Source organism: Temnothorax americanus, unplaced genomic scaffold (assembly GCF_048541705.1).
Source record: "Temnothorax americanus isolate GAGA-0224 unplaced genomic scaffold, ASM4854170v1 Scaffold19, whole genome shotgun sequence".
In the NCBI taxonomy this organism is placed as follows: domain Eukaryota; kingdom Metazoa; phylum Arthropoda; class Insecta; order Hymenoptera; family Formicidae; genus Temnothorax; species Temnothorax americanus.
Genome location: NW_027509329.1, coordinates 2,356,284 through 2,382,609, shown reverse-complemented (window position 1 = coordinate 2,382,609; position 26,326 = coordinate 2,356,284). Strand labels below are relative to the sequence as shown.

The window sequence follows — 26,326 nt, the reverse complement described above, 5'->3', positions numbered from 1 at the left end:
AAAATGTACCGAATTGTTTGCTTTATAGTCTCGTGTGTTTGCTCGCTCCGGTATATATTGATATACTGGGTAGGGCAATAACGTTTTAATAAAATACACGGACGACCATGCATTATACACATGTGACCGATTCCACCGATTAAATAGTTGCAAATCCCTTCTGCGTGACGTTGAGCACATGCTCGCGAATTAAACGGAGCGTTAAAAGGTAAGCGAAAGTTCATGTGTTAAAGTTACAATATCGGATAAAGTATCGTTACTTTGTGTCTCTATCGATAAAAAAAAAAAACAAGCAAGAGCTTTTACTTTTAAAAAGAACTATTGTAATCTTTAAATATCACATTATTCCAATTAACTTTTTTATAATGATGAAATTAAATCGTATATAACAGTTCGTATTCGCGTTCGTATATAAAATATACGGCTATCGGTTAATACAAAAGATTTATTCTTAAACTGTAAATAGTAATTTTATTTTAATTTAATTTTGCAACTGTATATATATATATATATATATATATACTTTATATATATATACTACGTTTACGCGAGCGTTACTTCTGTAGTAAACTTAACGATAATTCACTCGTTTACGCGGAATGAATTATCGTATAAGTTACTATTATACAGAAGTAACGCGTAAGTATAGTATTAGCCCATTATTTTTATTTTTGTCATTACGTAATTAGAATGTATTATTTTCAGTAAAAAATATTTCGTAATACGTAGAAAAAAGCAATTTCCAGCTTGTTACATCGAAAATCTTAAGAGTTTTAAAATAATGCAAAAAAGATTATCGTATATTAAATTTAAAGTTAATATTTAACAAACAACGTATCAATATTGCTCTTTTTAAAAAAGTGCAATAATATATTAAAATAAAAAGTATATAATCTGAGAGAGACATTTAGTAATCAAGAAATTACGTATACGGTTTATTTATAGAATAGCTGCACTGATAGTGTTGATATTAAATAGTTCACGAATGAAAGTTGTGATGTTCGGCATTCGTACGCGTGAGTCTCTGATCATAAGCATCCGGTAAATAATGATTATCGGAAATTTGAAAAAGCAGTCGTATACACACACACACACGATCGCGTTCTTCCGACCTTCGCAATCCGTGTGCGAAACGCGTCAATATCGACGATAACTTTGTACTTCGTATATACATATATCCTCTCTCTTTCTATTAGCAGAAATATAGCGAGCGGCAGATATCGCTGCGCAGTTGCATACCCGCTTTTTATGCGATAAGCATGAAATCTTCCGCGGGCTCGACTTTTTCCGTCGAGGACGCGACGCGCTTGCGAGCAACACTTATTTTACGCGGACGATAAGATAGAAGACCTCCGCATAATAGCGCTCACGCGGTACCGCAAACACAATGTATCTTACCTAAAATACTATACAATTAGGGTTAATTAAGCGAACATTGTTTATGCAACTTATATCATAGTATACAAGTCGAATGTATTATCATGCTTTTACGGACTTGTACACTTTACGCCATTTTACTTTTGTCTTTCAAAATTGCTGTTCCCAAAAACTCATACGTAATACAACGATGTATTTTTAAATTAACTGCTCTCTATATAGAATTCGATACGTCACTATGATGCTCGAGATCATACAATATTCCTCCAAATGTCAACTTCAAATTCGTTTTATATATCTTTTTTTTTTTTTTTTTTTTTTAATTTAATCGCAATATAATTTTGCTTGTTACTCATGCTATTTTCAATATGCTACTTTTAGAAAACAATGCTTGTCATATTTATTGTAATTTTTTAAATTTTTAGTTTTTTTTATAGAATAATAATTCAACAATAACTAAAATTTTTGTTAATTAATATCTATGCAACATAGATGGATGCTGCAAAATATCCTTAATAAACGAATCATCGTAACTGGCCTAAATGTGAGATTACTCGGCTCGCACTCTGGCCATTGCCCTACAACGTACGTCATTTCATTAGCGGGAAACCTGCACCTGCGGCAGGTGCGTCTGCCACAGGGAAAAAAAATTCGGGCTGGTTGATGTGCAGATTTAAGTATAGAAGATGCGAGGATTTGATACCCCGAAACAACCCTGCTTAAAATAAAATAAACGGAACAGCCAGAAATAATAAAATACTTATTACGCATTTAATGTATATATACGCAAATAAGAGATCTAACTCGCAAAAAATACCTTCAATATCACCGTAATTTACGATAATTAAGGTTCAAGAAAGAAGAAAGTATAAGAAACAAAATAATTCAACTTGTAAGACATTTATCGTTTTGACGGCGAAAGCGATTAATCGATTAGCGTGAACATTAAAAACGATCGGATCGATGCCCTTGAACTTCTCGCTGTCGAGCAGGCCGACGAGACGCAATAACGTTCATTCACGTGAACAACGCGAGAATGCGGGATGATGTCAACAATGCACCTCTGCAATTTGCGGCGGCCCTCTCTCACACCTCTCCGGGAGCTAAGAATAACTAATCATCACCCGGTCAGGCATGGAGATGGACGTCAGTCGCGTGACCTAGTTTTAATCGGCGAACATTCTTCTACTAATTAACTATGTACGACCACTTTAGAAGTCGCTGGTGACGCCACACGATGCCTGATAATATATGAACGATCCCCGCTTTATCGTCGGAGGCGACGCGAAAAGCTCACGGAATGGAGAATATTAAATAATAACGAGAGAATCTGATAGTTCTCGGATGACATTTCATTCTAAAGTTCTTGTCGAAGTTTGGGTTTAACGAGCGATCCTTAAAGCGGAAGCGACGATAATAATAATCGATGGATCCGAGAACGAATAGGTACCGATTCGAACAATCGCGATCGACAGACCAAGATATTTCAAATTTTAATTCGCCTTTGATCAAACATTTCCTAAAATCAAGTAATTAGTTTCGCGATCTACTATATTAATTAAATATAATTATATGTATGTGTGACGTAACTATAATGTTGCAAGGTAACGGTGACATCGCGTGACAGTGCGAAATTATCGCCGGCAGACGTGTGTCAACAATGTGAAAAGGATACACCCGACGCGCACACAATGCATTACAAAGAAGTGCGCGTTTTCGCCGTTGCAGCGCGGCGTGACCAACGGTAATGATAGATTTATGTCTAGTCCGTAAATGCGTCGCGAGATGCGCGCGATCCTGTTTCTAATGAAGACTAATGGCAATCCCGTTGCGCAACCCAAACGGACATATGTTCGTATAAGAAATGTCTAATATCATGAATCCTGATTCTAAAATATCTGCTCTGCGCTCTCCCCGCGGTGATTCAGCATTCGCGATCGTTAATTATCGCTACTTGACGCGAAGAATTGCTACTCCGGTTCGAAGTTTGCCATTTGTAAAAGTCACGGACTAATAAACGCGCAAATCTAATAAGACGAAATTATGCATTCGACATACTGGGTGCCCGCTGAAAACTACTTCTTGTCTCTCTAATGTCACAACACTATTTTTATTCATATATTTTTATTCATATTGAAGTCCATAACGTATCACAGCATTTTCTCTCATTTTCTTTTACCGTAAAACATCATAAACAGTTTTCTTTTAACACATTCAATTATTTTTAGTTTTTAAATATTTTTAAATCTTTCTCTCTCTCTCTCTCTCTCTGATAAAATAAATAAATTATATTTTATCCTTTTCTTCAGTTAAAAGAAGAATTAGAGATAAGAACGAAAGATAAAATTATAGATGGAGAAATGTTCTTTACGTCAATTGTCGTCATTACATAAACGTCTATTTCACGTTGTCGTCATCACAAATAAATGTGGAAATCTTTTATACCTCTGTCAAAGCAAACTGAATTCACCTAATAATTACTTATATTTCCTATTATTTATTTCAAAGAAATCAAGATAATTATAAATATTTCTTATGTACTTTTACCCGTACTTTTATCTGGATGTTGACATTTAACAATTGCACTAAGTTTGCAATTTCCTAAGGTTAAGTAGAAAATATAAACATTTCCTTATAGCCCTTATAGGGAAAGAGAACTGTCTTAGCTTGAAACACAACCGGTCTTGGAAATAAACAGTCCTCTGCAAATATAGTATAAAAAGTCGAAGTAAAATTATTGCAGAAATTGATCTGCGCGGATGAAAATGGACACGCGGTAGACGTCCATGGTTCTGCGAAAAGTGGTTTGTGTTTAGAACGTGATGTATTACGATTGTCATCGAAATAAATTAACTGGCGATAGTTCTCGCGTTGGATTTATGTGCGAGGTCCGTGGCGGACTTTTCGATTACATTAGAATCGGGGAAATTAACGATATCATCGGTAATTCATTGTCAACGAACATTGTTGCACGCGCGTATTCGCCGTTCAGACCGGCATTAATAAAAATCAAAGTATATAGGTATACGGTACGCGTTGCGCACCGCGCGCTTGCCGCAATCGTTTCGTGATGATTCGTCACGGTCTGTTTTTGTACGGTAAATCCGACACGTCATGGCTCAACCTGGGCAAACCGATCAACCCGGCCGATAAAAAGTTTACCATGTTTCTCCTTTATTCAACGAACACATTTAGCCGAGAAAAACTCTCGCATAATTTCCGTATAAGACGAATGGTGTTTCATTTTTCTTCCTTGGCTTATAATTGATCGTGGCCGTTCCCATTAAGTCGCTTAATTAAACTTCCGTTCGCAAAATCACAGGCCTAACTTTTTACTCGACCGAGCATTTCAAGCATCATCATTCTTTCTTACATTATAATTAATTAATATAATATTTATACCATAAATTTACTACATTATAGATTATATTATTATTACATACAATCATATACTATAATGCAACAACGATGCGATTGAAAAGAATAAATATTTGCATGTGGTAATCTAGAAGTCAAGCTCGCGAAAATCTAGCACGCAAACGTCAAAAGAGGCAATGTCAAAAGGAACATAAAATCTCATAATAACTTCATGATCTCTAGGATACTGTAAACTACAACTGGAATCGATTTCGTGCAACGTCCTAAAGTGCTATAGCTCGGATATCAATAGAACGCTATCGGATTACTTGCCAGAAGTTGTCTTAACTGGTCGTTAGTGATTGTTATTGAAATTCCAAGCAGCGTGTCATCCGAGCGTGTTGCCTTTTGCGCGCCATCCGCTCGGCGAGGAATCAAATCGGATCCAAAGGGCCGGACTGAGATTCTTCCTATAAATACGACGGAGCCAGCGACTGCCGGCTATCTGGGTCAGGATAAACGAACAGTGTTTTTCAGGCGTTTCTGTTTCGATGTACAATCGACGTCAATAATGCCTTCCACCTGAAGTCAGTCGCGTTCGGGTCAGATAATAACTGAACGCATCGCGTCTAGCTATTTGTGCATCATGACCGTTGGTTTAACCAACAGATTTACTACATTTTCAGTTGAACCAACAGTCATGATGCACAAATAGCTAGACGCAATGTGTTCGGTTATTATCTGACCCGAACGCGACTAACTTCAGGTGGAAGGCATTATTTACTGTTAAATTTACTGTTTCAACAATATTCCGCACACGGCTACCGCTGGCTCGGACTTGATATTGTCTTGTTTTTATGACACCGCGTTTCAAACCCAGTAAACTCGCGCGCGTACAATAGGGTAAATTTCAATGGAAATTTCTATTGCAAACCATTATTAGTGTGGACCGCAGGAAATTAATATTTAACACCACTGAAACGAACGCTATACTAATATTGATATCAATATGTAACAGCGATCGCCATCGCGATCGAAGAACACTTTTAATTTTGAGAAATTCAATTGCAATATCGTTAGTACAATTGTTAAGGCTAAAAAAATTGAGAACTTCAAGAAGCAAATGAAATGACACGCGTATGAAACACATAATTACACATTCGTAATTTATACGAAAATGTAATATTGCGAATTGAATTTTAATAAAGCAGGTTTCAAAATCTAAAGCAATTGCAATTCTCTATCAAATTGAATAGTATATACGTAATCAAGTACTCCGTTAGGTCTGTTATATATAAACCTCCAGCCAGTAACATTTAATCAATTTTCTATATTAGACAAACAACACTCAGAAAGGTCTAGCCAAATGAAAATCAAACAGTACAATGTATAGCGCTAAATGTAGAACGGGAAGACACAGACCTAGGACAAAAGTGTTTTTCGAGCGGAAATTGGGGGATGATTTACGGTCGGCGCAATTATTAATGAGTTCTTAAACCAACGCCGCGGTAAACCGATTAATACCAAGCGGGACGGATATAGCGTGACATTTTAACGAAGACGATAAGCGGCGTTTATGTAATAATCTACGGTGAACATGTGAAGAAAAACCCGAGGGATTGGTGTCGCACGAACGCGTGTGCAGGGGTCTGAAATGTCTGAAATGTCTGAATGCGAGGAAAGCGGGCCATTGTTCCCTCGTAGAATAGCGTTATCACGTGACGATTATTAGATCTCTATGCGCGGTTACGCGCGGATGAGCCGTTATAAACCCACTGATCGATGATGACACGAGACGTCGTTGCGCGGCCGCCTGTCCATTAGTCACCATCGAATTTACGAGACGTCGAACTGCGTTATTACCGGCGCGGATCTCGCCTGACGTAGTTGCTCGCCGCTCGCCCGATTATGCCTGCATATTTTTCTATATCGTGCGGTAATGACTGCGGACTTTACCATATCAATTTGAAACTACAATGTAAGCGCTTATCCGGCTTATCGTGCACGATAAACCACGCGATGGATGTTCTAATGACATTCAACGATCGCGCCGATATTCTTGAACGAAGGGTATGTGTACAAAAGCGGAGCATTGTTACGCCGTACTTTAAACCCTCTTGATGAAAAGTACAACAAAGATGAATTTTTCTTGTGAAACATACTGTTTACAAAATACTTGAAAAAAAGTATATCAAAAAGTTCAAAAATGTGATCTAAATGAAAAATATTTACACACGTGCGCATAATAGAGAGCTACTTTCATACATATAATAAATGAGCAAAATATATTTTTCACGAGATATATACGCTTTCACAGAACAAACAGATTTAAAATTTTTTTAGGCAAAAGAGTAAGGAAATGCTTACTTTTTTCTTTTTAAAAAAAGGTAAGACATTAATAAAGCAATTAAGACAATATTTAATAAGACATATATTTGTACGCATTTTTCTCGTAGAACGATTTTAGCATAACTTTATTCACTATAAAATTTTTGAGAAATTAATAACAAACGTAAATAGAACATATAATTCGGTTAGTAACCGACAGTGATTGTGAGACACATTTAATATGATTGTCAATGTAATGGGGGTGCTTAATAGAAGTACGTCTGGTATCGATCGGGCCGGAGCTCATTTCCAACGTCTCGAGTCCGTCGGATCGCCATCCGACCGTCTCGATTTAGACAAATACACTCGAGATTTTTCGACAAGTCCGTCGTTACGATTAATTTCCTAAAAATGCTGAGAATTAAATGCACATTTCAGGCCGATTTCTGAGGCGACGCCTATAACTATGCCCCCCCACTGCCACTCAAAGTTCGCTAACTCGGCTAACTGAATCGTCGACACTGCGTGCGTCAGGAGTGTTTCCATATCAAAAATATACTGCCATTAAAACATTTTTCTTGTTAAATTATTGTTTTAATTAATTAAACACTGCAGCTCTTATTATTAACGTGTTATACATATTCTAATAATATAGTTGACAATAATTTATAATAATTAAAATTTTAACAATAGTTTTTGTATCATCCGTGAGGTACTATCGTTAATGTCTTTTTTTTTAATGGTTTTTTTCAATAGGCATATTCCACTAACAAAAAATAAAGAAGATGGTCAAATATATGGCTCGGTAGGAAAGCAAAATTCTATATATCGTATACGGTATTATAAAAAAAAAAACAAATAAAGGACCAAAAGAAAGAAAAACAACCAGTTTGGATTAAAAATGTTCTTTGAGCGATGCATCGTTATTCTCACTGACGAAAACTTAAAGTCTCTGTAAATATATAATCATTAGTAAAATTATGGAGAGAAACGATTCAGAAGATTAAATTAATATTTTTTTGCAAATTAGTTATTTTTCTTTCTTTTGATTCCTCGTTTGTTTTTATACAATGTTTTTATAGAATTTTGCTTTCCTGTCGAGTGACATATTTGATCGTCTTCATTATTTTTTAGTGGGAATAAGTCTACTGAAAAAACCACTTAAAAGAAAAGACATTGATAATAATATCTTACGGATAATGTGAAAAGCTATTATTAAAACTCTAATTATTACATTATTACCCAACTATATTATTAGAGTGATATAATAATAAAAATTTAGTGTTTAATTGGTAATGAAAAAAATGTTTCAATGAAAATGGTTTAACGGAATATTTCTGATATAGGGACGCTCCTGAGGCAAAACGTCACACGCGCGATTGGCGAGCCGGCTTTGCGTGGGAGGATATAGTAGGCGTCGCCGCCTTAGAATCAGCCTAAAATGTGCATAATTTCTAGGCCCTAGCCCTAGTCCTAGAGTGACCTAGAGCAAGGCACCGAAGCAAGGTAATAAATTCCAAAGATTTGACTAACAATGACGGTCGGCGGACCGCGTTTGCTCATATCCTGCGGAATTATAACGAGCCCATCGTCGAGATATAAAAATACGAACAAAATGTGATTTTGCACTTAAGATTTGCTCACTGGCGTGATGGTGGAAAGATGCGAGCTTTATCGGATCGACGGTCGCGCTCTGTCGCTCCGAACCGTATATCGGCAGTATCAATTTAGGGCATACAACGATTCGTCAGACAATCGTTAAATACATTTAACAAAGAATGCGCTCGGGGTCAAGATATGTGCAAAAACATTTGCATAATTCCGAGAAACAAGCATAATAAACACAAGTTTCTTACAACATTAATTTTATTAAGATGTGATTTGTATTTCTTTTCATGGAATTGCTATATTAATTGCCTTTTGCATACTGCAGCCGACAATAATTTAACCATGTATAATATTACCTCAAATTCAAAAATTTAAAATCAAGAAAGAAGGAATAAGTAACTCTTCACTTATACATTTCTTAACGTTTTAATGTATATATTTTAATATTTAATCCAAATTGCATAAAATTATTATTATTTTTTTGTATTATTTGTATTTGGGATCATTTATATTTATAAAATTTAAAATATATGTAAATGTTTAGAAAAATATGTAAATTTCATTCTACACATTGTCCGCATTTTCAAATCCGAGAGACATTTAAATGTCGCATCCTGCATAGATAATCGCACTGTTATACAGGATCAAGCCGGAGAGAAGCGCTCCAAGACGTAAACATGGAAAGAGCTTCCTATCGGCTTCCAATCTCCAATCCAACCTTTTTACAATGTACAAATGCCTTATACTATAGGATTGCTCAGTTTTCTCACGGTACGCGTTGTTTGTCGCGTTCGAGCTATAGCGTCTGTATCGCAATACGATTGTTGTCCTTGATGAACACTTTAAGGTACGAAACGATATCGTTTCAGCTTATATATTTAAACTTCGTTGAAGCTAAACTTCGCCCGGGCAGTAATCTAATTGATCGAATCATTTGACGCGTTACGTATGTGTGTAATGTCCCGAAATTAATATTACGATTTTTCATGACGTCACACAACTGCATGCGATTGACCGTACGATCGATCGGTCATGTGCGCACTGAATGAGTACCTATGTCCGCCGTCTTCTAAATTATTACACGAACTACTCGTAGAGGGGAATATAATAGAGTAAAACTTTATCGAGGGCAAATAATTCTGCTAAAGAAATGCAGCAGAAGTTTACGACGTAACCGCACGGCTCACGGATATTGTATACAGTAATTAATTTTCGATAGCTATAGTTATCTAACTACTGGGTTGAAGTTTAGTTTTATAAGCGGTTGGTTGAAACTCAACCTCTCGGTTCTTATCTACTCTTAATCGATTATCGCTGTATAAAACAGCTTTAAGGTAAACGTACCAGTGGCCGCACGCTTAAGCCACAATTCAGATTGTGATACAAATTTAGCCCATTTAGACGCATGCTTGGTACAAATGACTTGAACCATCTTGAAGCCTAGGGAATCTAGTTTCTAAAACACATGCCATGTTTATTTTAATATTCAGTCATTTATTATTTATGCCGCGAAAATGATAAAAAACTCAAATGTACCAGTGTCCGCACAGCCTTTACTCGGTATGTCCCACCCAGTGTCCGCACAATACGATATTTAGGCTGCGGTCCACTTGACGCCGCAAATGCTTCGAAGCATTCCTCTTCTCCTTTCTTTCAATGAAGAAAGAAGGAGAAGAAAAACGCTTCAAAGCATTTGTGGCGTCAATTGGACCGCAGCCTTAAACCAAAATATATTCAGCCGTAACAAAACCTCTCCGTGTAAACGGCGAACAATTTTTCTGATACTGGATGCACAGATTCAGCATGCACATTAGATTTATTGCAGATATATTATCAACAATGAGTACTTACTTATCAATCGGTTTTCCACGCGATATTTTGTTTTCTTTCAATCGAAACACCAGAATTAATTCCGTAGTAACAACTTTGCATCGATCGAGAGACAGCGTGCTACGCGATGTGCGGTTACTGGGACTAGCGAATTTCGCAGGGTTGTACCAGTGTCCGAACAGCCGTGACGTGCGAGATCGAATAAACAATTTAAAATAAATGGTAATCCGTGCAGAATCATACTTCAAATTTGTTTGTTATTACAATAACGTATTGTAGATCCCTAACACAGGTTTTAGATTTGCAATATTCTTCACGAAATGCTTAATAGATTGAAAACATTAAAGTCGTGTGCGGCGACTGGGACGTGTGCGGCCACTGGTACGTTTACCTTATACAATAAAATTTTTAAAGGCAAAATAATCGAATATTTTCAAAATTCAAGATCAGATCGATATACAGATGTAACAACGATTAATGAAGAATCAACAATGAGGAAATCGTGCGTGAAAATATTCACGAGTTCGTTTTAAAAATCGCGTGCCTAAGAATTTTGACGTTGCGCGGATACTTAAAAGGCATCTGGTCCTCGCACAATGAGGTTGACACGACAATCGTTTCTATGTGTTTAGCCCTACAATTTAGCTTGTTGTCAGCGTAATTAACTTCAGGACCACGCGGATAGGTCGTCAATTCAGTTAATGGCAATGGTAACGTAAATATAGTTATGCGGTACAGTTTATTGAATACATAGTTTTTGGGTTCAAGGCGCGCGTTCTGCCTGCTCGCGATTGAAGTTTAAATATACATCGGCATTGACCACGCTTAGTTAATTCTGATAAATTTAACAACGCTCGCTGCTGGAGGGCAATAGCCTGCACGCATATGAGTGCGCGCAATAAGCGACTTTGACGGTTAACGAGGGTGAACGACACCAGGCGGAACGAGATACGAAATCATATTACACGCACAATTACGAATTAGATAGCATTCCATGTACGGAGATTGAGCGTTCTTTACCGTTTCAATAACAAATATCAATTTTTTATGAATTAAAATATCAATATTTTGCTTATAATATGTTATAAGAACAAGGCAGAATTGTTTCATGCTACGCTGGCACTGAAAACTATTTTTAGAAACACTCCCTTTTATCGAAATTATAAATAGTAATACGTTCATTTTTATCTTTTTCAATTTATACAATCTTTAGAAGTAGGTCAACAGCGAGAAATAGTTAAAAAAAAAAAAACCTGTTTAAATTAAGAAATAAATACAAAATAAACTTTCAGCTTTCGCTATTCGGTTCTATTTGTATCAACTGTGTACATGGGCCGATTTTCTCTTCTTATCATTCTCAAATTAGTTTGTGTCCTGCTTTCACTTTTCCCCGGCGAGTAATCCTTACACTACCGTTCACAAAAACGTGTGACTGCAGGCAGACTGCGCGATGTGTACGACGCGTATAAATGCACGCGAGTGTTGTTGAACTCGGGTCGTAAGCCCCCGATCATGCCTGTTGTGCGAGAATCGGTCATTTCCCGCTGAAATTTTCGACAGAAACGCGAGGAACGCTCCGTTCGCGGTGGCACGCTACAACGCCAAGTCAAATACCCCGACAAACGCCTTATCGGGTTATCATAATCTGATAACAGGTGAAACAAAGGAACAAAAAAATAAAAATGGAACAGACGGCGAGTCGCGTGGTGACCTCTATCGTCGGCGCGTATATGGGTAATGAAAAATTCGGACAATTAACGTTCTGCTTTATCGGCGGGGCCCCGAGTCCCGGGTCCCGGGTCAACGACCGCGGCGTTGAGGAGCGCCTGACCTATTTATCACGTATGTACACGTATCCAGCTCGCGGCATTGCACACGTGTGCGTGGATACGTGCGTTCCCCTCCCTCTCGCCGTCCATCATTTCTCTTGGCGGCGATCGTCGAGGCGATCCCCGATCCCCGATGGTTCACGTTCGACGTTATTATATACGTATTCCCGAAATCTACCGCCGTCCTCTCGTCCGAATTTGCGCGACATTCCCTCGCTTCCTTCGCGAAATCGCCCCGATCATCCTCGCGAAATTTCGCCTCTCGCGAAATCCAAACGCCTCGAGGGCCAGCCGCATATCGACATCGAATGTACGTACATACGTGTCTACCGAAGGCGGGGCGATCGAATTTTTTGATCGGAATTTATCCGGAACCGGACGCGAGTCGCCTCCGGCGAACAACAGGTTCGCGGCGCGAAAGACAATCGGCGCGACGCCGATTCGATTCGACCGTCCGCGGTCCGCGTGGCAATAACGTTCCGGGTTCCGGGCGATCGCCATCGCGCGACGCCGACGAGTTGAGGCCTACCTCAACCCGTTTTTATCGGACACGAATAACGAACAGATGCGGCCGGGTGATGAACGCGTTTTTAGGATCGTTAACACCGTGTCCTCCGAAAGATAAGGGCCGTCTCGTCTCGCGAGAGAGCGAGCGATGCGCTCTAGGTGTCAATGCCCTTTACGAATGACAGCGGGGGTGCGGGGGGAAACACACACACATATATATATATATATATATAGTATATACAAGCAGCCGCGAACGAGTCAGCGCGCTCACAATGCTCACATGACGTCGCGGGACAACCAAGAGGAGTAAGGGGAGTTCGAGGGGGCTGAATCCACGAGCGACGGCAACGCTCGATATTGCGCGATTTGATAAAACCGCGGAGCGCGACGTGAACAACGGTGGACGGCGGGAGGGAAGGAACGAGTGGGAGCGAGCGAGGAGAGCTGGCTCGTTACGTAGCAGTGAGAGACTGAAATATATGTTTGACAAAGAGAGAGAGAGAGAGAGAGAGAGAGAGAGAGAGAGAGAGAGAGAGAGAGAGAGAGAGAGAGAGAGAGAGATGCGTACCTGCCACTTTGTATCGGAGGGACTGGCGATTCGGGCGATTGAATCGCGCGACGGATTATTTTCATCCAGACAACGGACAGATATCCCGGCTCGGCCGCGGCTCGGGCGACTCCTTTCGTCACGAAACACTGCACATGCTGTCACACTATACGGCGCGGCGCGCGCTCATCGCGCGTTAAAACTCGTCCCCCGTCCCGGTTCTATCGAGCGGCTCGGCGCGACGCGGCGCGGCGCCCCACGGTGTACACGTTACGCAGCGTGTCCACGCAACGGGAGGGAAACGGTGTGTGTGCGTTCACGCGGTTCCGACCTCGCGCTCGACGCGGCGGCGCAATGCCGCCATGTTCCCTCCGTCCTCCGTTGTCGCCGACCGCCGATCACCGACGGTTTCGGGTTTAATGCCAGCCCGCCCGCTCGGCCGCGTTCGGCCGCGCTCGGCGCCTCCTCGCTGCCATATCCCGCGGCCTCCTCCTTCCCCCCCACCCCCCCGAGTATGATCCACCGACGGTTATACGCGCTACATACATATACGTATGTACGTACACAGCGCGTACACTGTCAATCGCGAAACGCGTGGCGCCCGCAACTTCGGCGCCGCCGTCCGCGCGCGACGAAACGTGAAATCGCGACGCGACGTGAAATCCGGCGACCCGGGCGACAGAGGCGCGACGTCGACGTTTTAACGTGATCGCGCGTGCACGCTTTGAGATCGGGCACCCGCGATTCTTCGCCGAGATTCACTTTTGGGCGGTAAAGAATCGCGAGAAAATGCGAAAGAGACGCGAACGCGACTCCGCGATCTAATCCGCCCGCGATGCACGGCTCTTACCTGCGATTTGAAATCCGCATCGAAGAATGACGTTGCGATTCTCGAGATATATCGAAACGGCGCGGCGCGGCGACTTGACTCGCGGCATTTATTCAAATTGAGAATGGAAAATAAGGGAAATAATAAATATGAGAAATAATCGAAACATCGAAACAATATTAATTCTTTCTCTTTCCCTCGTAATGATTGATTTGTTGTAACATAATTTCCGAATTGTTGGAATATCATGACATATATAGATATTGAGAAAAATAAAAATTTTGAAACGTAAATTGTGTGTTGAAATAATATTTGAAATTTTTTTAATGTTTCAGTCAATGACGTAAAGCAGAAATGATACGTAAGAATAAAAAAATGTGTAAAAAGTAAACTCTCAATGCAAACGACATATTTCGTTTCTAATTTTTATAATTGTACCGACATTTATCGCGAATATTGATGAGATAATAATTGCCAAATAATATCATGTTTTTCTAAAAATAAACATTCTTCTTTTATGCGCGTGAGGATATTTCTTTTTTTTTTTTTTAATATAATTCTATTTCTTTTGAATCTATTTTTCGACTTATTTCTTTTTCGCTATAGCTGCAATATTTGCTGAAAGAGCGGTAATGTACAACGAATTTTTTAAAATGCGGAAATTTTTGTAAGCGAGACTAGATTTTTTAATATTTCGTTTTGGCAACTATGACAATATTTTCATGAATCTTTCAATTTTTATCACATTTTTATACCTAAATTACTATTTTTAAAAAATATTTTTATTTTTTTTATTTTTATTTTTTTATTTCTTGAATTTAAAAATTATACATATATATATTTGTCAATTACTTTTTGTATTGCCTATAGTAATCAATATCTCTTGATTATTTTACTACTAACTATATATTAAACATTATTTGTATTTTATATATTTTTAAATTTAAATTAATACTTTTTTTGTTGTGATGTCTGCACAAATGTCGTATAATCATCGACGATCGATCACGTTCAACTCGGCATTCTCCAGTTACCTATCTGGCTATCTGACAGACGAGAATTTATCCACGTTTGCAGATTTTTATCATCTGTGATCGACGAAAGGAACATAAAAATTTAATTCTCTCGTATTTGATTAACAATAACTTTTAACTAAAGCATTATTTTCACAATTTCAACTATACAGCACGATGTAGATATTAGAATAGGCATTACTTTTTTTATTTTGTGATACAAAAAAATATTTTATATAAATTACCTTTACTCAATTTATCATTTATTTCTTTTAAATGTGAAAACTAAATTATGCATGTTATTTATTAGTAATCATAGCAAGTACAACTAATATTGCATTACTAATAAATAATATGTCGAATAGCTTTAATTATTTTATTTCGTGTTAAGTAAAGTTTACAGATTTCTGTAGAGAAATTATTCTGTAAAGAAATTATTTTATTGTATAATTATTAAAATTGTAATATTTGTCGTATAATTTTCAATTTTTGTGTACGATAATATCTCATATTATTTTCTACATGTTCGATTGCTGAAATTACAACTTGATCCTCACGAACATATTGCTCAAGTTAGTTAATAGATGACGCTACAAACATTTAAAATCGTTTAGGTACTGCCGCACTTTGAATCATCTAGAAAACAGAAACTCCATCACAGGATATAATTGATTATAATACGTATATACTATATTATAAATATATACAATTTTTTACATTTTAAATTCTTTCATACATTCTTTTATACATTTTAGATTTTTTTTAGAAAAAAGTTATTTGTTTTTCAAAATTTTTTTAAGATTATGATATATAAATAATTAATACACATTTGGTTTATTCGTGCTACATATTTGCAGCAAAATGCATAATTTTTAATAAAATATTTAAAATATTGTTTTATTCTGACCCAGAAATCTTTCGTGTTTAAAAACATATTTATTCGTTGAATTGTACTGTAAATGCTCACTTTTATTTTTCTTTAGTGAAGCCACAATAAATTGCACTTGACAATGCATATAATATACATTTAACAATGATTTAATAATCAATAATCGAAAAATATATTAATATTTTTCAAATTACAACTTAGGAATAAAATGACAAAATAACTGACAATAAGAGATTCTCAGAATGACTCTGTACAAAGGCACCGTTAAAGTAAATTGTTTATAGTGACAATCTTATGTACCAAAAAGCAGACTATTTATGTTTAATAAATGTTTTAAAAACGTTTAGCCGATACGTTTTTATTATGTATTATAAAAGTACGTTCCTTAAATTATGGAAAAGTCTCGTGTGTGAAAACGGTATTTTAAATTAGTTTAAAAAACGTTGAGATAGACGTTATAAATTAATTAAAGAAACGTTGAAATAAACGTTACAAACTAGTAAAAGAAACGTTAAAATAGATATTCTAAAAAAGTAAAAAAATGTTTAAAATAAATGCTTTAAAATATATTTGATAATTTCTTTATTATTAATTATATAGACTAAAAAATGCTGTAATATATATTGTGCACCAAGGGGCGAAAGTAGCGTTTTTCAGACGAGTGTGAAGTTTGCCGCCCGAGCCACCGAGGTGCACACGATATTTTTCACAATATCTTTACGGAAAGTTCGACTTCCATGCCTATATAGGCTGCGTTTCGATATTCACTGCAAGTACTGAAAATCTATAGTGTACGTTACGTAAACTATAGATTTTCAGTACTTGCAGTGAATATCGAAACGCAGCCATAGAAAGCGGCGAGAGTGGCTATTTTACGCCAGGACGGAATAGCGGGCGGAAAGTAACCACTTTCCTCCCTAGGGTGGAAAGTGACCACTTTCGTCCCTGTTTAGCGGGACGAAAGTGAACGCTTTCCGGTGGATTTTGCTTCGCTGTTCGCTGAAGGCCTTCACACACACACGAATGCACAAAAAACGTAAGACGTAAATCGTAAGGAAATTCACTTAATTCACCAATCACAGAGTCGACTATTCCCCTTTTCAAGAGGGAAATGAAGGAATGCTTCTTCTCTCTTGAAGAGGGGAATAGTCGACTTTGAGATTGGTGGATTTCCTTACGATTTACGTCTTATGTTTTTTGTGCATTTGCGTGTGTGTCCGGGGCTTGAGGGCCTGTTTATATTCGCTCCCAACTGAAATTTATTACGAGTTGATTTTACCGTCATGCGCCGCCTAGTAATTAAGGCTGCGATCCATTTGACGCTTCGAAGCGTTCTTCCTCTCCTTCTTTCTTCATTGAAAGAAAAAAGAAAAGGAATGCTTCGCAGCATTTGTAGCGTCAAGTGAAGCGCCGAATTTGTTAATGTATCAACGTAAAATATCTTAATTCTGATTATAAATATAATTAAACATTTTATTTTTGTAAGGCATAATTTTTTATTATAATTACAATTACGTGAAAGAATAAGTGTATCTAAAAAAGATTTTATAAAACGTTTTTATAACCATTTAATAAACGTTATAAAAACGCTTATTAAATGGTTTAAAAAACGTTTTTTTTTCGACTTATATGTTTAAAATAAATTTTTAACGTTTATTAAACGTATTTTAAACGATACTGTGTTGCTTGGGGTAAAGGAATATCTTCAGGATAGACATCTAAAAATAAGACACAAGCTTTTCTCGCATTGCAAGGTAAGACGTTGATGTTTACTTCAAATCATATCGACTGTTTAAAATATGCCTATTTTAATATAATTCAAATCTCTCTAACTTGTCTAACTACGAGATCTATAAACACGTGACGTAAGTGATATAAAAATTAATTTCTTTTTCACCATTACGACGATCACGTTACGTCCACGTGGAAGAAGGGGAGAATGCTTAATTGCACAGGAATGCGAATCGAACGAATTTTGTAAGAAAATCCGCTTACTTTCATTTCTTCTCCGCAAAATCCCATCTCGCGGCATTCCCGAGGGAAACGCACGCGGAGAGGGACGCGGCGGCGGATTACCTCGTTCCTCGAGGATCACGTATAATTTCGCGATCACGACAGAGTCGATGATGACGACGACGCGAAGTCAGTTAAAAGCGGTTATTTCAGTATTAATGCATACTAGCATACTAATAAATTTTTTCAATGGATTGTCACGGAAAAATAATTCCATTTTTTTTCCTGTTTCGTTCAATCGGTCGTCACGCCGATGATTTTCCTCCTACATACGACTTCACCATTGGCCGCGGTCGCGGCAGGCCTCCGGCACGTGATATTGTGGCAATCTGATTAGAATTGTTAATGTTATTGCGACTGGAGACAAAAAATGGTGTAACGGCAATGGCTTCGCGCGTGTACGCACGCGGTGCATTCGCTCGCGCTCGCATTTGCTTCTATTTTCTCTCCTCATCGCGTCTCTCGCTGCCTCCCTTGCTGCCCTAGGATCACTCTAAATCTCGTTAAAAGCGCACCGAACGGCGCGCAAATGGCAGTTTTCTATCGCAAATTTGCGTTAGTACGTCCGCTCGTAAGTTGTAGTACGTACAAAAGCATAGAACTGACATTTCGCTCGTCTGATTTTCGCTCAATATTATTTAGATATTTTTAATTACCTTACTAAATCTCACAAACTTGCGTGGTTATCTTAAAAAAGCATTTCCTTCAATTCTTACGTTTCAAGATACAATGACAATAATTTTTGTCAATTGTTTTATATTCTATATTGTGATTTTATCTCTAAATTTTTTTTATATAATCTTATTATTCTCAGTATTTATATATATAAAGAAGATGTTCTTTTTTTTCAGTTTTGTTTGACCCACAATAATCACAATAGTGATTATCTCTTTATGAATCTGAAGACGCAATAAAAATGCGTCACAGTCTTTAAATAACCAGGTCGCAGCCAACGTAAAAGCTCGGGAAATGGGTTACCGGCGTGACTAGAAAGCTCTCCGGCTTTCGTGAAAAGGGGTTGGAAGAAATGGACGAAATATGGCATAAGCGGCCAAAGAGGGATGTTAAGTCTCCACAAAAACTATCCTCGCAGCTTAGTTGGATAAGCTTTAGGATAAAGAATATTGTTCCCTTGTGGTGAAAGATAAAAGAAATTACTGTAGTGAGCGCGAGATTACTTATACAGTGCACTCCCCTAAATTTTTGTAAATAATTTATCCACTTAGTAATTTCTACAACTTACCGAAAATTATTATAATATTAATATTTTGAATAAATATTTTATTACATATATATTTTTTTGTATAAACGTCCACGGAACGATTTATGGATAAATTTTTGTTCTATTGTTACGATGATTGTAATTTGCAACAAAATCGATTACTACAAATTTAAAAAAAAATTGTATTAAAAAGTTTCTATCTTAAAAAGTTCATGTTAGTTTAAAAGACAACTTTGGTCTCGATATATATACATATTTATTAATATATTTGATATGTATATTTAAAAAAAAAAATATATATATATATTTAATTATTTATATAAGAAAGTCTGTTGTTGAAAGAAAAAATATGATCAAGCCTGTCGCAATAAATTACTGACACGCGCACAACGGCAGAACGATGGCATTATGATGGATGTCGTTAAAACCATATCCTTGTTCTATGTATGATGTGCATGCATGGAAGTAGAAACTATATCTGGCCTCTGCGGACGTTCTCAACAACGCACAACTTTTACTCCGATTTCCCTTAATAATTGATATTTATAATTGCTAATGACTAATATTCAGACTAATATTGTTATATCTATCATAAAGAAAAGCCACCTAATTTTCTTCTATTATTTTCATTCATTGATATGTTCTATAATTCTATAATTAGTATATATATTATATATATATTTTTTATCATTTCTGAGAGAAAGAGAAAAAATACATAATATTATAAGTTATATTTTCCTTATTTCGAGAAACGATAAATTAAGGCATTGAACAATTCAACTCTACACTTTATGGTTATTATTTTTTATGATTTTATAAAGAGAGAAATATAAAACTTTATATACCTAATGTTAAAATGTACCTGAAACTATGTGATATATGGAAATTTTATTTTTATACTGACATGTGCATCTCGTTGTTCCGTTCGCCTTATGTATATTATAGCCTCAATTGATAGCAAACGTCGATACATATTTTAAAACTATTTATATGTTTCATCTGTGACAGCTGATACTGCAGTTTGACATCTGGAACGTAGTATATTCGTGATAACATATGATTTTGGAAAATCGCAATGTGCATGGAAAACGCATAATCGCGTAGGAGTGGCGAAATAAATCCCATTGCACGAGCTGACATACTAACAGACCAGATAAAAATCTAACCTTGCGTCGCAGGTGTGGTCTGCAGAATAATTTTTATAGCTTAACGTCGCGTTGCGATACGGCTAATGACGACTTATCGGCCAGTTCTCGTTCATTATGGAAAATCTGAAATTGCATATCGCGCGAATTAATGGGCTCGAAGATACATTATCTCTTAGCGCGATGTTTTATACATTCTCGCGAGAAACTAGTAGACGACAAGTAATTGACAAGCGGAAAATACTGCGGAATGTATAATGCATACTGATTTTAATATTGTAAATCCATCAATACAAAAATTGTTCTTAAAGTCGCTTAAAAATCATCCTTTGTGTATTTTCATATTTCAACCCGTGAGAAAAGAAAAGAATCCTTTTATAGCAGTGATTAACGACGCTAATTGACTGTGAACAACATAGCTTTGCTACAAAGTTTAAGGAAGGAAACTTTCTAGGTCGATAGACTTCTACTTTGCCGTTATGAGTCAGATAAGTGCATCAGGCGTATGGCAAAGTAATCGACCTTAGATTAGCCTCGTCGGGAGTCTGTTGGTTTTCCGCTACGCGAGATTATTCAATTCTGCCTTTACGGTGTTTCAGAAGTAGGAAGTATAGGTGACGCAATGCCACCTGCCCTTGTTCTACATTGTGTCTTTATGTCACCGGCGCGCCGGCTGTCCGCGCCTGACAAAAACAACGCCCGGGATATTCGGTACACGGAATGATTTCATTTTTCAGCGTGGTTTTCGCATGGTCTCGTTCTTCAACTATATATCATGCAATGACACGAGCGAATGGGTGATTACCAAGCGGCGCGGAAAACAGGTTTACCACACGAAGCCAATCTAATTAACATAATGCTGTCAATTAAATATTTATCGCGGGAGGGTGATATAGCTATTTGAAATATTTAACATACTATTGCTATATATTGTTACATATTTATTAATTAGAGAAAGTGGTTTTTAATCGAAAAATAAGTGATTTTTGATAAATATCTGATTGAGATCTAATTTGATAGATCGTGCAAATAGAAATTTTATCATATAATTTTGTAAATAAAAATTTACTATAAAATATAATGTCAAGTTAATATTTCTGCTATATTGATTGGATTATCTACCAGAAATTCGATGCATCTGAATGCATTGTAGCTTTTGCTGGAACTAATGTACTGGTGGCCATTGACACCAATCCTCTTTTATTACAGATAATTACAATTTCAAGGTGCAAAGATGCCGATTTAGATCATGCGAGAATTCTAAACGCCCACGCTCGCGATCCGTGTACGGCGATCCTTGATCCTTCAATTAATAATTAATCAAGTTACCGGTTGTTTGTCATAAATATTTAGTATATATATAGATTCCCTCCCACACATGTGTGTGTGAGTGTACGAAGTTAACAGTGGTGTACTACGTTATGGAGACCAAGGTCGTTATATGGTGCTTGCACGATTTTTAAACGCACGTAAGCGCAACCATTTAACACGCTCCGTATAACGAATACTAGAGATAGTACATGGCCAATTACGTTACCCCGTTACGGAACGGATGGCTTATTCGATATTTTGATTAAATCGTATCGGCAGACCGCACAAATCTTGAATTGCGTTACGATTTTACATTTTCGAAAGTATATTTGCCTTGAAATACGTTATACGTTTCAGAGAATTTCACGATTCGATGATTCACACGTTGTCCTTAAAGTCGTGCCACGATTTGATACAATCATGCCGAAATTGATACAATTTCGCGGCTTCTGTATTTTTGTAAAATTGAAATTTTGTTATAGCACATTCGTATTTTAAAATATAATTTAAGTTTAAAGAATATTTTATTTACGAAGTTATTGATGCAACAATGATTTACTGATACTGTGCATCAATTGTTCCGTTATTTATGATAGAAACTTAATCGCGTTTCTCTAAATAATGCAAGGAAAGGCATGTAAATTAATAGAGCGACAAAATTGCGCAGATAACGTGCAAACTTTTTTAGTACTTTGGAATATGTTTGATTGAATATCCGATTGCAATTATCATATTTAACTATGCGCGTTTATCTGTGTTCATTTTCAATAGTAATGATTTTTACGCTGTATAAATAATGTTTCTATGCAATTGCAATCAATTTGAAATTGTCATAATTATAAAGTTGTTGATACATCAAAAATATTCAAAATAAAACGATATACTTAGATATTCCAGACTACTATCTACAGATTTTTTGAACAATGTATAAAGTAAATTTTTTCATTATAAATAACTAAAGTCAGAGGAAACTAACAGTTTTAGAGATATAAATAAAAATAAAAATGTTATTCTTTGTTTAATATTAGTCATTATATGAGCAGATTTAAAGTCTTTAAGGATTAATTACAAAAATAAAAAAATTAAAATTTTGCGTCAAACAATGATCTCGAAACTTGCTAAAGAAAATTTGCTTCTAAATTCTATAAAGAAATCACAGTTTTAATATATTACTTTTTTAACCCTTAAATGCCACCCGGGGTCCAGCGGACCCCAGACCCTTTACAATGATATATTTTCAAATGTTCCCCCCCCCCAAAAAAATGGAACTCATGCTCCCATTGATGATAGTTGAGTGATTGACTTACCCGGTTGTACACTTAGCAGTACTCAGTTCATTTAATTTTTTATACTATGTTGAAATTGAAATATTAACAATATAAGTATTTTCTTTTCTTTTCTAAGCCTTGAACAACATTGAAAATAATTTTTATAACTAAATATAAAAAAAATCAATGAGTAAGGAGACATTTTTCATGCTAGGGTCTTTTAGACCCCATGTGTCATTTACGAGATTCTTGAGAGGTGTGGCATTTAAGGGTTAATATATAAATAATTTATATATATAATAAATTGAAATGATAATAACAGCATATGCGTCAGCTAGTAATTGTGTAAGAATTTGAATCATAAACTGTGATATAAACATATTATGTCTGTTAGCGAAGGGCCTTCATAATCATAAGTTTCGAGCTGATTAGGATATCATTCGATCGTGATGATTACCTAAGTAATAGCTATGAGCGTGCAGTAACTGTTCCGCTAACAGATCTGACCGTGAGAGATTTCTTTACACGAGTGCATAATGTAATACAGATAGTTATTAGCTTACAATTACCTATATATCTATTATCAAGATACGCAGCATGTGGCGGCGATTTTTGTAAATTATAATTCTTTTATTTTATGGCTGGATATTTTTTCACATGGTATGTAAATTGCCATTTATAACTTATTTACTGTGTGGTATTTCAGTGTTGCATTATGTTACAACTTCTATATGTCATTGGTTATTGCGATAGAAAACGTTGTGCGAATAAAACTGAGTAATTTAACACGGTACGTTAATATTAAGTTATAAATGTATCGTTATTATAGATAAAAATAATAATTTCTTATTTACACACAAAGAAAATACTTGTACATCTCTTAATGGCTCTCGTTAGTCTCTTTCGTACTATTGCTAAATATGTATTGTATACAAGCAAATAGATAAACGTACAGAATATGCATTCTCTTCAGGTTGAGGTCTAGCACGGATGTAAGTGTGGAAAGTGCGAGTCAAGGACATAATTCATTTAGAAAAGATTACATTTTTTTCCATTTTATGGCCATTACTTCATGTTAGATCTATTAACGTCGCCATATTTTTGGAAGCTCAGTCCGATAAATTTAATTAATGACTCATATCAGTTATACATTAATTACATAACACGACAATTAAATATATACACACAAATAAAGACCCCTCGTATCAAAATTGCAAAATATTTTTCTTGTGCATTTATACAAAGTATAGATTCAAAGAATGCAATACCAAATTTTCTGCGCACGATTATATATATATATATATATATATATATATATATATATATATATGTATATTATATATAATTATATGACAATAAAAACAGAAATGTTAACAAGACTATTTAAAAAACAAATTCGGTAAATCGAATTAAATGTTCGTTAGTAACTAATCACTTATTAACCTTGATATTTTTTAGGCTATTTAAGTCATTGAGTGTAAATTACACAAAGCAAATTAGTTTTATTATGTTATCGTGGGAATATAATGTTCATAGTATAGCCAAGTATAACCAAGTATAACATTATACTAATTCCGTTGTTCATGCGTCGCTAAATGAAAAGTACGTTTAATCCTTTTTTAAAACAGAGAACTCGCCAGACCGGTACGAATGAATAGATAATTTCAAGCATGTTCTTTTGTTGAAATAAATAACGAAAATAAATTGCTTTAATTGTTTTAAACGGACTTTATATTTAATCCACATTTCTGCATATAATATTAATATAGTTACATGTAAATAAATTTGTTGTTTTTTATATAAATTAACGCGCTAACGCATCAGAAACGTAAGGCAAATAATTTGTCAGTAGAATCATTAATCTTTTGAAGAAACGCCAAGGTCCTCCGTGGGTATAAAAAAATAATTACAACTCCTCGCAATGATAAATTTCCTACAGTAATTTGATAGGCGTGTTCTCAAACGCTGATATAACGATCCTGTTGGCGATATCGATTGACAAGCTTGATAAGTCTTCATATGTTGTATTACCTCGCGCCTCGCAAAAAAGCTTATATTGTTGCGCATACGTTACATTCTAACGGAATCTTGTCAATAACTGCGTTACGTATGTTGCCGACTTTTTTTAGATTCTAGAATAAAAAATTATAAAATACAATAAAGAAATTGATTTATAAAAATTTTATTAAAAGCTACCTCTGCTCCATTTTCGTCTGCCGAGAATATAAATATCGATACCGAAATAGATCACAGAAATAGATCTTGTGTCCTTCGAATATTGCGCAATTGCACTTTTTATTCCGGGTTTTACAGGAAAAATGTACGATATGGTTGAACGGTTATTGGTTAGATGTTACGTATAACTGTAAATTGGACGTTTCTTATTTTTACATGAAAAATGTTTTTCAGACGTGAATCTTTATAGGAAACATCCAAAATATTTAAATTTATTTTCGGAATTTTGTATCCGAAAGTTCAACGGAAGGCATATCTCTTTTTTTATCTTACACGCAAATTGTTTATTTTTTATGTTGCAGTCTGTACATTGTAACGTGATTGCGCAACCAAACTTTTTTGCATGACTTGTTTTCTGCTCTAATATAGTCGCTATTAAGCATCGTTAAATATTCATTTATGTATAATTTATCTTTTTTCCCACGCTCACTAGAGAATAAAGATATGTCTAATGGAATATATTGATGCTGATTTAAGGTGGTTCTTTCGTGAGAACAAGTATTAGATAAGTACCTAAATTTGATATATGTTAAATATACAGTAATTAGGGACATGTGTACAAAAAATCAAGTAAGGTTACCGACACTTTACAAGAAATAAGTCATTCTAAATGTGCGTTCGCGGAGCGTGCCATTGTCATTCTATCCTTGTTTACATCTAACGAACGAGAAAGATAGAATAATGCAAATCGCCACGGCCGAGGTTTTCAACGAATAATACATGTACTTAGCGATCAGACGAATACATTATTCATGTCTTAAAATATTCCCTGAAGTTTCCGGATTTCGTACATACCTTGAAAATAAGAGCTTGCCGAATGTTTTGCGCTCTGATATATGAGGTTAAATAAGTATAGTGGATCCAATCACATATTAATTGTTTTACTCGTACTGTCATGCCTGACCTAACATAAATCGAGTCCAACCGCACTACTATTGTGATATTTTTTTAATTAGTAAATAATTAAATACGATTAACGCGCGTGCGTGTAAAATCATGTTATATTATTATAATTATT

General features: G+C 36.0%; 1 protein-coding gene and 1 long non-coding RNA gene across 4 annotated transcripts in view; one reads left to right on the top strand and one right to left on the bottom strand.

Annotated features, from left to right (window-relative positions):
- LOC143896677 (uncharacterized) overlaps positions 1-13,803 on the bottom strand; it is a 98,954-nt gene extending 85,151 nt beyond the window's left edge. Inside the window, exons 1-2 of one of the 3 annotated variants that reach the window (XM_077404659.1) lie at positions 13,405-13,803; positions 5,068-5,239 (exon numbers count right to left, since the gene is read on the bottom strand). The gene's annotated coding sequence lies outside the window, so the exon portion shown is untranslated. The remainder of the gene's footprint in view (positions 1-5,067; positions 5,240-13,404) is intronic. The other 2 variants (XM_077404660.1, XM_077404658.1) reach the window with 2 other exon arrangements.
- On the top strand, positions 2,748-8,452 carry LOC143896682 (uncharacterized). The gene is made up of 3 exons (XR_013256728.1): positions 2,748-2,823; positions 2,982-3,121; positions 8,409-8,452. It is a non-coding gene; the product is annotated as an uncharacterized LOC143896682 (long non-coding RNA).
- Positions 13,804-26,326: the final 12,523 nt, after the last annotated feature.